Genomic DNA, 12,211 nt, shown 5'->3' with positions numbered 1-12,211 from the left:
CCTCCCCCTCGTACCCCATTCGTTATTTATTTATATACACACATTCTTTCTCTCTCTCTCCTTTTTCTTCCTCTGTCCCTCTGACTATACCCCTTGCCCATCCTCTGGGTTTCCCCCCCTCCCCCTTTTCCTTCTTCCTGGGCCGCCTGTCCCATGATCCTCTCATATCCCTTTTGCCTATCACCTGTCCAGCTCTTGGCTCCATCCCTCCCCCTCCTGTCTTCTCCTATCATTTTGGATCTCCCCCCCCTCCCACTTTCAAATCTCTTACTAGCTCTCCCTTTAGTTAGTCCTGACGAAGGGTCTCGGCCCGAAACATTGACTGTACCTCTTCCTAGAGATGCTGCCTGGCCTGCTGCGTTCACCAGCAACTTTGATGTGTGTTGCTTGAATTTTCGGCATCTGCAGAATTCCTCGTGTTTACAGTCCCGTATTCACCCATTCTGATTTTGTTGCACAATGCTCAAATTTTTGATTCCTGACCCTGTCTGAGGTCTTACCAACATCTGCCCCCACATCCTCTTCATTAACCGTCTGGCAATCTGTTTCCTATCCCCCTGCAACTCTAGTTTAAACCCCACCATACAACATTAACAAATCTTCCTACTAGGATATTAGTCCATCTCCAGTTCAGTTGCAAACTGTCCCTTCTGTACACGTCCCACTTTCCCTGGAAGAGAGCCCAATGATCAAAAAATCTTATGTCCTCCATCCTGCACAAACTCCTTAGCCACTCCTTAACTGTATAACCTTCCTAGTTCTAGCCTCACTAGCACTTGGGCAAACCAGAGGTTTCTCTGACTTCCCACATCCTGCAAGAGGAGCATTCCAACATCCTGCCTGGCATTCTCTCTACTCTAAACAAACAAAACAAAACTTACCGGAACCTACCTTCGCCTCTGCCTGTTTATGCTGAAGCCTGTTGAGCCAAAGCCATCCCTCTCTGCTCCCTCTCACTCCGCTGCCTGCTGTATATGGTGGTCTTTTTTTTAAACCTTTGGCGCTCTACGTCACGTGCCTGCGCAGTCTAGCCTCTTTTCCCTGAGCAGTGTTAAAAAAAAGACTTCTCTTCGAAATTCCTTTACTCCTTCACTCTCGGCCTCTTGCTCCAATTTCTTGAGTTGTAGTGGTCAGGGATACCAGAGATCTCCCTACCTTCCCACATCCCACAGGAGAAGCATTCTGCTATCCTGCCTACTGTCCTAGCTGAGAAGATATAAAGAAGAGAGGGAAAAAGACTTGAGCTTTTCTTTCCTCTGCTTTCTCTGAATGAAGCCTCTCTTCACTGAAGCCTTGAAGACCTAAAGCCTTAAGATCACCACTGTGACTATATCCACTGAGTCGATGGCCTCTGCGCATATCCCTGCCTTCCTTTAATTTGCTCTTATTAATCAATTCTAAATGCTGATTGGTCTCCAGTCAAAGCTCTACTACGCTGCCGCGAACTGCGCTTGCCTTTTGTTCTCAGGCAGTGGACCTGTTTGAAGTCTTCTGTTGTCCAAACTTCTGATGTCCGGATTAGGCGCTGCTCAAAACCCTATAGTGTCACGCCAAACGCTGAGATACCATGGTACTACAACCTCTCAACCCCATTCTCCTGCCTTTTCTCCATAACCTTTGGCACCCTGACTGGCTGCATCCCTCTCTGGTATGAGGGGGCAACTGCAAAATGCTACAGAGAGTTGTAAACTTAGCCAGCTCCATCGTGGGCACTAACCTCTGTACTATCCAGAACAGCTTCAGGGAGCAATGCTTCAAAAAGGCAGCATCTATCATTACGGACCTCCATCAGTCAGGTCATGCCTTGTTGCTATCATCTGGTAGGAGGTACAGAAACCTGAAGACACCCACTCAGCGATTCAGGTACAGCTTCGTCCCTCCTGGCATCAGATTTCTGAATGAACATTGATCCCATGAACTCTCTACTCTTTTATTTCTATTTTGCACTATTTCATTTAACTATTTAATACACACAGTATATACATATTTACTGTAATTCATGCTCTTTCTCTATTATTATGTATTGCTTTGTACTGCTGCCACAAAGACTACAAATGTACTGACCTATGCCAGTGATATTAAACCCGATTCTGAATGGAGTTTATTTCAGAATGGCACCGATTTGTTAATTTCTCTCTGTGCTCACTGTCCAAGTCAGCGGCACTGTGTTCACTTTCGCACCATCGCCAAGCCGGCACAAACCAGCATGTCTTTGTTTCAACATCAAATCCGTCTCTCAAGTCCTGAACTGACAGCACCCCTGCTGGATAGGGATGCCTGCCTGATGTGCCCAGTAGTGATCCTTTAGGTCAGATTGGGTGGAGAGCAGTGACAAATGAGCAATGGCAATTAATCAATAAATGACAAGAGTTCGAATCCCCCAACCATCCTGATGCAACAATACTCTGCAATGACTTCAAGTCCATTTAGTGATGAGAAGCACAAAACCTTGTGAAAATAGTGTTCTTTTAAATTAAATCAATATAAAGAAATGTCCACTATCTCTGCTGCAATTAATTCTGGTGTAAAACGTGAAGCAAACTCTACGGCATGTTGACGTATTGGAACTCCGATCTTCACTTTACGCTGAGAACATAATGGAAGTTGTACCTGCAAAATATAAAAGTTTCCTTACATCGATTTTGACCACTCCTGGTAAATTCTTTCCCCTCTCTCTTCCCTCTTCTTCATTTCCCACTCTGCCCTCTTGCCTTTGCTGCTTGCCTGCCTATCACATCCTCCTGGTGTCCCTTCTCCTCCTCTTTCTCCCTCGGTCAACTCACCTCTCCTATCAGATTCCTTCTTTTCCAGACCTTTACCTTCTCCACCTATCACCTCCCAGCTTATACTCCATTCCCCTTCCCTTGCCCGCCTGGCTTCACCTATCATCTTCCAGCTTGTACTCCTTCTCCTCCCTCCACCTTCCTATCCCTCTTCTCTTCCTTTCCACTCCTGATGAAGGATTTCGGCCCAAAACACTGATTGTCTATTCTCCTCCATAGGTGCTGTCTCTCCTGTGAGCTCCTCTAGCATTTTGTGTGTGTTGCTTCTAACTTTCCAACATCTGCGGAATCTCTTGTGTTTAAATGCTTCCTTATTTTATTCATATAATTGTCAAAGTGTCCTAATTGATTCAAACCTTTGTTTGTATTTCAATATTGTGATTAACGTTTGATGATGACTAGTGTTCTGAGTTTACAATTCAAAATTGACCCCTACCCCTGCCATAAGGGCTCCTTGATGTAACTGCAGTAATCAATATTTTTGCCCTACTTGTGAAGGGTATTCATCTGTCAGAGCCGATAAATCGGAAAGGATTTATCTTGTAAAAATCCGTGATCACCCTTTGATATTTGTCTGCTATTCTGTTAGACCATCTCCCACAATGCTCCACTGTTGAAACAGTCAATAATATCACTCCTATCCAATAGATCAGCATTTGATACCAGGCATACATTAATTTAAAATATTCATCTTCTCATAGATCATGAGGGACGCTGGATGCCCATTGTACCTGACGATGACAGGAAATCTGTGCGGGAGAGATTTTAATGTGCAAAATTTATTGCACTAGGACAGATCCACTCTCTCAACCTCAGAAGTCCGGGTCCAGTGGTACAAGTAGTCACCATAACTGGAGTCTTCTTTGTTTGCAGTGATGACCATAATGTCTTCTGTGCCTCATCATGCCCTTCGATTTCCATGGAGTGTTACAGAACCGTCTGTCTGGCCGTTGGATCTCACTGTTGATCTCTTCTGCCCAGTCTACCGGAGCTGACTTCACATGGTATGACAGACATGTCCCTATCTCACTGGGGTATGAGGCCCACCGGCTACCCTCTCCTTGTTTAGCCTGCCTGGTAGCCTGGTATGATGGTCTTCAATAGTTAGGGGTTGAGTTCAAGAGCCATGAGGAAATATTGCAGATCTGTAAAACTCCAGTTACACCACATCGAGAATATTGTGTTCCGTTCTGGTCACCTCATTATAGGAAAGATGGGGAACCTTTGTGGGGGGGGGGGGTCAAAGCAAATTTACGAGGATGCTGTCTGGATTAGAGAACATGCCTTATTAGACTAGTTTGAGGAGCAAAAGCTTTTCTCTTTAGAACGGAGGAGGTGAGTGGTTACTTGATACAGGTGTACAAGATGATTAGAGACATAGGTGGAATGCTCAGCCTTCTTAACAGGGCGACAATGCTCAATATCACAGGACATGCATTTAAAGTGAGCGGAGAAAGGTTTTGGGAAGGTATCAGAGGTAGGTTTTTTACACAGAGAGTGGTGGGTGCCTGGAACGCCCTGCCAGGGCGGGTGGTAGGGACATTTAAGGCACTCTCAGACAAGCACTTGGGAAAATGAAGGGTTGTGCGCTGGGTAGAAGGGAAAGGTTTTGATTTTTCTTTAAATCAGTTAAAAAGTCAGCATTGTGGGGCAAAGAGCTTGTACTATTCTATGATCTATGCTCTATCGGCGCATTGAGTTTGGACAAGGAAAGGCAATAATAGAATGTAGAATAGAGTTTAGAGAGGAAGTGCGGTGTCGTTGCAGAGAAAGTAGACAATAAGGCGCAAGGTCATAACGAGGTAGATTGTAAGAATGAGAGTGAAGGGATCTCATTGAAATTTATCGAATATTGAAAAGCTGTGAAAGAGTGGATGTGGAGAGGATGTTTCCTATGGTGGGGGAGTCTGGGACCAGAGGGCACAGTTTCTGAATAGATGGGCACCCGTTTAGAACAGAGATGAGAAGGAATTTCTTTAGCTAGAGAGTGGTGAACCTGTGGAATTTGTTGCCACAGGTGGCAATGGAGGCAAAGTCATTGAGTATATTTAAGGCAGAGGTTGATAGATTCTTGATTAGTCAGGGCATGAAGGGATATGGGGAGAAGGTAGGAGATTGGGGCTAAGAGGGAAATAAGTCAGCTAAGATGAAATGGCAGAGAATACTCAATGGTCCAAATGGCCAAATTCTGTCCCTATATCTTATGGTCTATGGTAAAGTCAAGAGTCCATCTTGTCGTTCTAGGAGACCATTCAGTCATCTCATAATAGTGGGATAGAACTGATAAAAGATTCAAAGATTCAAAGTACATTATTATTAAAGTGTTAATACAGAATACAAATCTGAGATTTGTCCTCCCACAGATAGCCACGAAACAAAGAAACACCATGGAATCTGTTCAAGCGAACATCAAACACCCAACGGGCAAAATGAAGAACAAATTGCGCAAATGGCAAATGGCAAAAAGTGAGCAAACAACACACAGAATATCAAACATCAAACCAGGAGTCCAGTAGTATTCATTTTAGATCTGATCAAAGTCCATCATTTGAAAAAGTTAGCTGACACATAAATCATAAAGAATTTTCTTCTCCTGTAGAGAAAAGCAGAACAGGTAAAGATTTTAGTAAATCCAAAGTTGGGGACATTTACAAGTAACCCTGGTATATTTATTGATTTACTTGTTAGAAAGTGCAGGGGTTGGGCTTAGAGGGGTCTGTACCAAGTGCAGGAAATTGGGACTCTCTGCGGTCAGTGTAGACTGGTTGCACCAAAGAGCTTGTACCTGTGATATATTTCTCTATCACTCAATGGCACTATGAAATTAAAAAGCACTTTTTCACTTGTCTTAATGAAAATCTAGGAACCTGCTTGTGCATGCTGAGACGTGAAATATTCATAAATAACAAGAATCATAGATCGAGTGGACAGCCAGAAACTTTTTCCCAGATTGGAAGTGGCTAAACTGAGGGAGCATAATTTCGAGGTAATTGGAGGAAAGCATAAGGGGATGTCAGAGAAAATTTCTGTACACGGAGAGCAAGAGGTGGATGAAATGCCCTGCCAAGGGAGTGGTAGAGACAGACACATTAGGGGCATTTAGAGACAGTTAGCTAGGCACATAGATGCTTGAAAAATGGACATTTATGAAGGAGGACATGGTTAGATTGACCTTGGAGCAAGTTAAAAGGTTGGTACAACATTGAGAGCTGAAGGGTCTGTATTGTGATGTCGTATTCATTGTTCTATGTTCCATGAGATTAAAATACAGTGGATTTTGGTTAATTGGGACACATCAGGGCCCGTACATTTTTGTCCAGTTAACCGGATGCCCAATTAAAAATAATTAAAATAGTATAAAAAGGCAAGCTACCATGTACCTGAGTAAATTAAATGAAATACAGAATGAATTATAACACTAGCAATCCTACAACAGTACCAGAAAACTGTGTACTGGTTCCTAATAGTTATCAATGGAGGAATTCATTTAGTGTACACTGCCATGTTCTTTTGATTGAATGTAAACTAACAAAATCAGCACAAACACCTAGTGTAGATAATGAACTGCCTTCATACAACTCTGTCGATGATTGCATCCTCCAAATCTTCATTTTCATTATAACATTCAAGATGATTGTTGAAACCTTCAAATTTTTTGTAATTTCTAACTCGTTGAAGTAGTCAAATTGTTTCATTTTCACTCCTGGCCACTTTTGGCATCTCCAAGCCTGAATGCTTGGAACTGAAGTGAACAAAACAGTTTGCTGCATATTTCTCACCAGCTATGTGTTCATTCTAACTACGCTGTAGTGTCTAATGGCCACACAAGCGCATGTGTCTGACACTAGTTGTAAACTGTTCTACAACAGTGTCCTGCCCCAATTATGTGGCACAGTGTACCAAATAAATGAAGGGAATCCCATCAATTTTATCAATTCGTTTTTGTTCTTTAAGAGTTGTCCCAAACAAGTGGCTGCCCCAATTAACTAATGGCTTGATGAAGTGGAATCCACAGTATATTGACCGAGGAACCTGCTAGATGTGAACTGGGTGAGCTATGGGTCTGCCATGTTTGAGTGAAGGATAGTACAGTTGCAAAGGACCGAATGCCATCCTTACCTGCTGACATTCCTGGCATAGTGCCTTTGAGTGGATCGCTAACTAAGAATATTTTTCTCATGAACTGTTTGAGTAGCTCTCCTGAAGTGAAGGGGGAGGTTGTTCACTGAACCGTGACTGAGGAATCTTTAAAATGGTGTGGGGTTGTCAGGTAGGGTCAATGCTCCTGAGCGTTCCATAGCAAATGAGAGCCAGAGGGTATGAAGGACACAGAGAGAATGGGAAATTCAATTGTGACTGATGTTTTTTTTTAGTGAGTGCTCTGCCAATCAGTTTTAGCAAATCTTTATTCACAGAAGCTTTGAAACATAACCTGCTAATGCTACAAGCCAGTGATATCAGTTTTAAGTATTCGTTTACACTCTGATTTCCGCACCTTGCGTAAGGTTGAAATATTTCATTTTAAACAAGAATATACAATTACAGAGTAGCCTCGACAAGGTCTTGTTTAATAAGGTTACATTCTTGATGTACTCAAGTCATAGACTAACATGGTTACCTACAGAAAGAGCCAGTTTCTTTTAAAATATTCCAAAATTAACATGGAACTTGCAAGGGAGGGATCAGAATCAGATTAAGAGAATGGGCAAAGAAATGGCAGATGGAATACAGTGTGGACAAGCGTATGGTCATGCACTTTGGTAGAAGAAATGAAAGGGTGGACTATTTACTAAATAGAGAGAAAATGCAAAAAAATACTGAAGTGCAAAGGACTTTGGGAGTTCTTGTGCATGATTCCTTAAAGGTTAATTTGCAGTTTGAGTCTGTGGTGAGGAAGGCAAATGCAATGTTAACATTCATTTCAAGAGGACTAGAATATAAAGGCAAGGACATAATGCTGAAACCTTAAAAAGAACTGGTGAGGCCTCATTTACTAGAGTATTGTGAGCAAGTCTGGGCCCCTTACAAGACCATAGACCATAAGACATGGGAACAGAATTAGGCTATTTGGCCCAGGAATAGCAGAGACTGATTCAGTTTGGCACCAGCAGAGATGCTGGAATTGCCAGTCAGTGTTGAACTCAACACAGTACAGCTGAATGGGTGATGTTTAACCCATGGCCAGGGCTAACAGTAAATGCTTCTAATTGTGCCCAGCTAATAGAGGTCTTAACAGTAGTGGATTACCCAGAAACTAGGGCCCCTCTGTTGATTGAGTTGACTATGAATGTTCAGGAGAAGGCAAACTCTGATCTCAAACCTCCACTGCCTTGCGGCCATACCCACTCAAGGGGAAGGCTTCGGGAATAAACCCTAAGGAAAAATCGGGAGCTGGAGACCCTAAGGCAATTCTACGTTGAGCTTAACGCTGACTGGCAACTCCACTGGTGCCTACCTGTATTGGGCTCTGTTGTTCCTTTGGGTTCATCAGCTGTGTGGAAGGGGAGAGCCTGCTACACGGGCAACAGCTTGCTCTCTGTATCATACTGCCCTGGTTTGCCAACTGGCTTGATTAGACAGCTAGGATGAGCATTTATTGTCGACTCCAATCAACAGAGTGGCCCTAGTTTCTGGGCAATTTACTGCTGTTAAGACCTCTATTAGCTGGGCACAATTAGAAGCATTTACTGCCAGCCCCGATCATGGGCCAAACATCGCCCATTCTACTGTATTTACCTGAGTAAGTGTTTGTAATGAGTAGGTGTATAAGAATCTTCCCTTACAGTGAATAAATCACTGATCTGGACCTTGCCTGCACATGCCAACTGGAAGGCTCGTTAAATACTTCATTCGTAATATCATCTTGAAGATCCTGCTGCTTTCCAGCCAATGCTCAGCTCTGCACTTGATTGTCACTCTGATTACAGATCAGCTGAACATCTATTGGATTTGGGGAGTACTGATACACTCCAGCTAACAGAATGACTGTCATACAAAAAGGAAGCATAAATATTCACTTAAACCATCACACTGCATTCGACAAATCTACACTTGCTTTCTCCTCTTCTCAAGTTGCAATGAAAAGGAAAGACTTTCATGTTTACAGACATACACTGGAATTTTATCTATTTATTTATTAAGATAGAACACTGAACAGGCCCTTCCGGCACTTCGAGCTGCGCCGCCCAGCAATCCGTCAACTTAACCCGAGCCTAATCATGGGGCAATTTACAATGACCAATTAACCTAAGAACTAGTGTGGCTTTAGACCCTGGGAGGAAATTCACACAGTCACGGGGAGAGTGTACAAACTCCTTACAGACAGTGATGGGAACTGAGCCTGGTTGCTGGTACTGTGAAGCGTAGTGCCAACCACAATGCCACCGTGCTGCCCAAGTTGTGTTAGAATTCTCCATACAAAACAGTTCAAACTCGCAATTATAAGCCAAATTATAATCTCGTGATTCATGGTTTAACGAGATCCAGTGGAAGAGTGTGAAGACAAATGCGTAAACTTCTCAAAGCAATCAGCCAGCATAAGAATGGATCGTGCAAATCACAAACTAACTCTCAAAGTGCTGGAGGAACTCAGTGGGTCAGGCAGCATCTATGGAGGGAAATGGACAGTCAGCATTTAGGGTGAGACTCTTCAATTGGACCTGAAATGTCAATTAATTTTCAAGTTAAAGTTTAATTGTCATTGAACCATGCATGTATACCCATGAATGCAGCCAAATGAAACAAAATTATTCCACGGCCAAGGTACAAAACAGAGTACCAACAGTCACACACAGCACAAGGCACATATATGTAAGGTAGCAAGCAAGTATGAGATATCAATAAAATCAGGCACCCAAAAACAATAGCCCAAGAATAGTTTGCAGGCTGAATCATTGGTGAGGAAGGCAAATGCAATGTTAGCATTCATTTCAAAAGGACTAAAATATCAAAGCAAGGATGTAATGTTAAGACTTTATAAAGCACTGGTGAGACCTCATTTGGAGCATTGTGAGTAGTTTTGGACCCCTAATCTCAGAAAGGATGTGCTGAAACTGGAGGGTTCAAAGGAGGTTCACAAAATTTATTCCAGCATTGAATGGCTTGTCATCTGAAGAGTGTTTGATAGCTCTGGGTCTGTATTCACTGGAATTCAGAAGAATGAGAGGTGACCTCATTGAAACTTATCGAATAGTGACAAGCCCTGATTGAGTGGATGTGGAGAGGATGATTCCTATGGTGGGAGAGTCTAAGGCCAGAGGACACAGACTTAGAATAGAGGGTCATCCTTTTAGACTGGAGATGAGGAGGAATTTCTTTAGACAGAGAGTGTTGAATATGTGGAATTCTTTGCCATAGGCAGCTGTGGCGGACAAGCCTTTATGAATATTTAAAGAGATGTTGATAAATTCTTGATTGGTCAGGACATGAGGGGATATGGAGAGAAGGCAGGAGACTGAGGCTAAGAGGAAAATTGGATCAGCCATGATGAAATGATGGAGCAGACTTGGCCTAATTCTGCTTCAATATCTGATGTTTTATGGGCCCTAACCCATGAATGTGGCAGATCTGCAATTGGAAACAATATAGCTTTCCTTAGGCTGAGTGACCACTGGGAGACAGCACTGAATCCATCTTGGATACGACGACTCTGTCCTGGGCAGCTGTCCATGGCTTGAGGCCCCGTCCTCGCGACAACCGAGGCCACGAAGCTCCCTCAGCAACTGCCCCGGCCATGCACCCGTAAATCAGTGAATCAGACTTGCAGCATTCCATATTAACAATGTCCCACATGCTCTTGCACTCACAAGAGAAGTGACTAAGACAATCACTCGCTGTTAGAATACACAATGCCTTCGCATACCAACTCATCCACTGCCTCTCTGATGTAAGCAGCAGCAGAATCCACACCAATTGTCCGTTTCCCTCCATAGATACTGCTGACTTGTTGAGATCCTCCAGCACTTTGTGTGCTGCTCCTGATTCCTGCACCTCAGAATCAGAATCAGGTTTACTAGCACTGACATATGTTGTGCAATTTATTTGTGGCAGAAATACAGCCCAATGTATAAAAACTACCATTAGTTACAGTAAGAAATACAAACAATAAGTAGTTCAATAAAAGAGCAAAAACTGAGGTAGCGTTCATGCCTTTATTGTTCCTTCAGAAATCCAATGGTGAATGGGGAAGAGGCTGTTCATGAATTGTTGAGTGTGTGTCTTCAGGCTCCTGTACTTCCCCCCTGATGGGATCAATAAGAAGAAAGGTGTGTCCTAGATGGTAGGGTCGTTAGAGATGGATGCTGCCTTTCTGAGGCATCATCTATTGAAGATGTCCTCCATGCTCCATGGGGACACTAGTGCCCATGGTAGGGCTGGCTAATCTTACAACCCACTGCACCTTTTTCTGATCCTATGCAATGGCCCCTCCATACCAGGCAGTGATGCACCAGTTATAATGCACTCTGCCATACATCTGTAGAAATTTGCCAGAGTCTTTGGTGATATACCAAGCCTTCTCAAACTCCTAATGAAATATAGCCGCTGTTGTGCCTTCTTCATAATTGCATCGATATGTTGGATTCAGGATAGATCCTCAGAGATGTTGACACCCAGGAACTTGAAGCTGCTCACTTTTTCCACTGCTGATCCGGCCGTGAGGACTGGTGTGTGTTCCATCGACTTCCACTTCCTGAAGACCACAATCATTTCCTTGGTTTTACTGACATTGAGTGCAAGGTAGCTGAGCAATCTCTCTTCTGTCCCAACAAACGAATTCTGTTGTGGGTGCAGTGAGTGACATACAGCATGGAATAGGCTCTTCTGGTTCTCCGAGCAACGCTGCCCAGGAACACACCTATTTAACAGGGGACAATTTATAATGACCGATTAGCCTACCAGCTGGTAAGTCTTTGGACTGTGGGAGGAAACCCATGCGGTCATGGGGAGAACGTAAAAACTCCTTACAGGCATTACCCAGCTCACCGGTACTGTAATGCGTTGTGTTAACTACTACACTATTTGCCAGCCACAATGAAGTGGGTGGATCCAGTGAAGAACCCTCCATACCTCTTATGATTGATCAAAATCTGGAGTCAAGATGAGATGTTTATTCCAAGTGGTGGTTTCATCCCACACTTTCTTCCAGGATATCCACCTGTAAAGACATGTGTCCAGAAAGCTGTCGCCGAGAACAGTCAGTGAGCTTGTAAATCCCTTCAATTTTTGAGGATGGGAAATTCCCTGTTGTTCAAGTTTAATTGGCATTCAACCATTCATGAACACCCATGAATACAGACAAATGAGACAGTGTTACTCAGGGACAAAGCTGCAAAACACAGTACCAATAGTCACACACTTCACAAGTCACTTATAGCACATATCAGATAGCAGTAAAATACAGTCACACAAAAAAAAATCCAGGATCCTGA

Source organism: Mobula hypostoma, chromosome 10, assembly GCF_963921235.1.
Source record: "Mobula hypostoma chromosome 10, sMobHyp1.1, whole genome shotgun sequence".
Taxonomy (NCBI): domain Eukaryota; kingdom Metazoa; phylum Chordata; class Chondrichthyes; order Myliobatiformes; family Myliobatidae; genus Mobula; species Mobula hypostoma.
Note: the sequence above shows the minus strand (reverse complement) of the source record.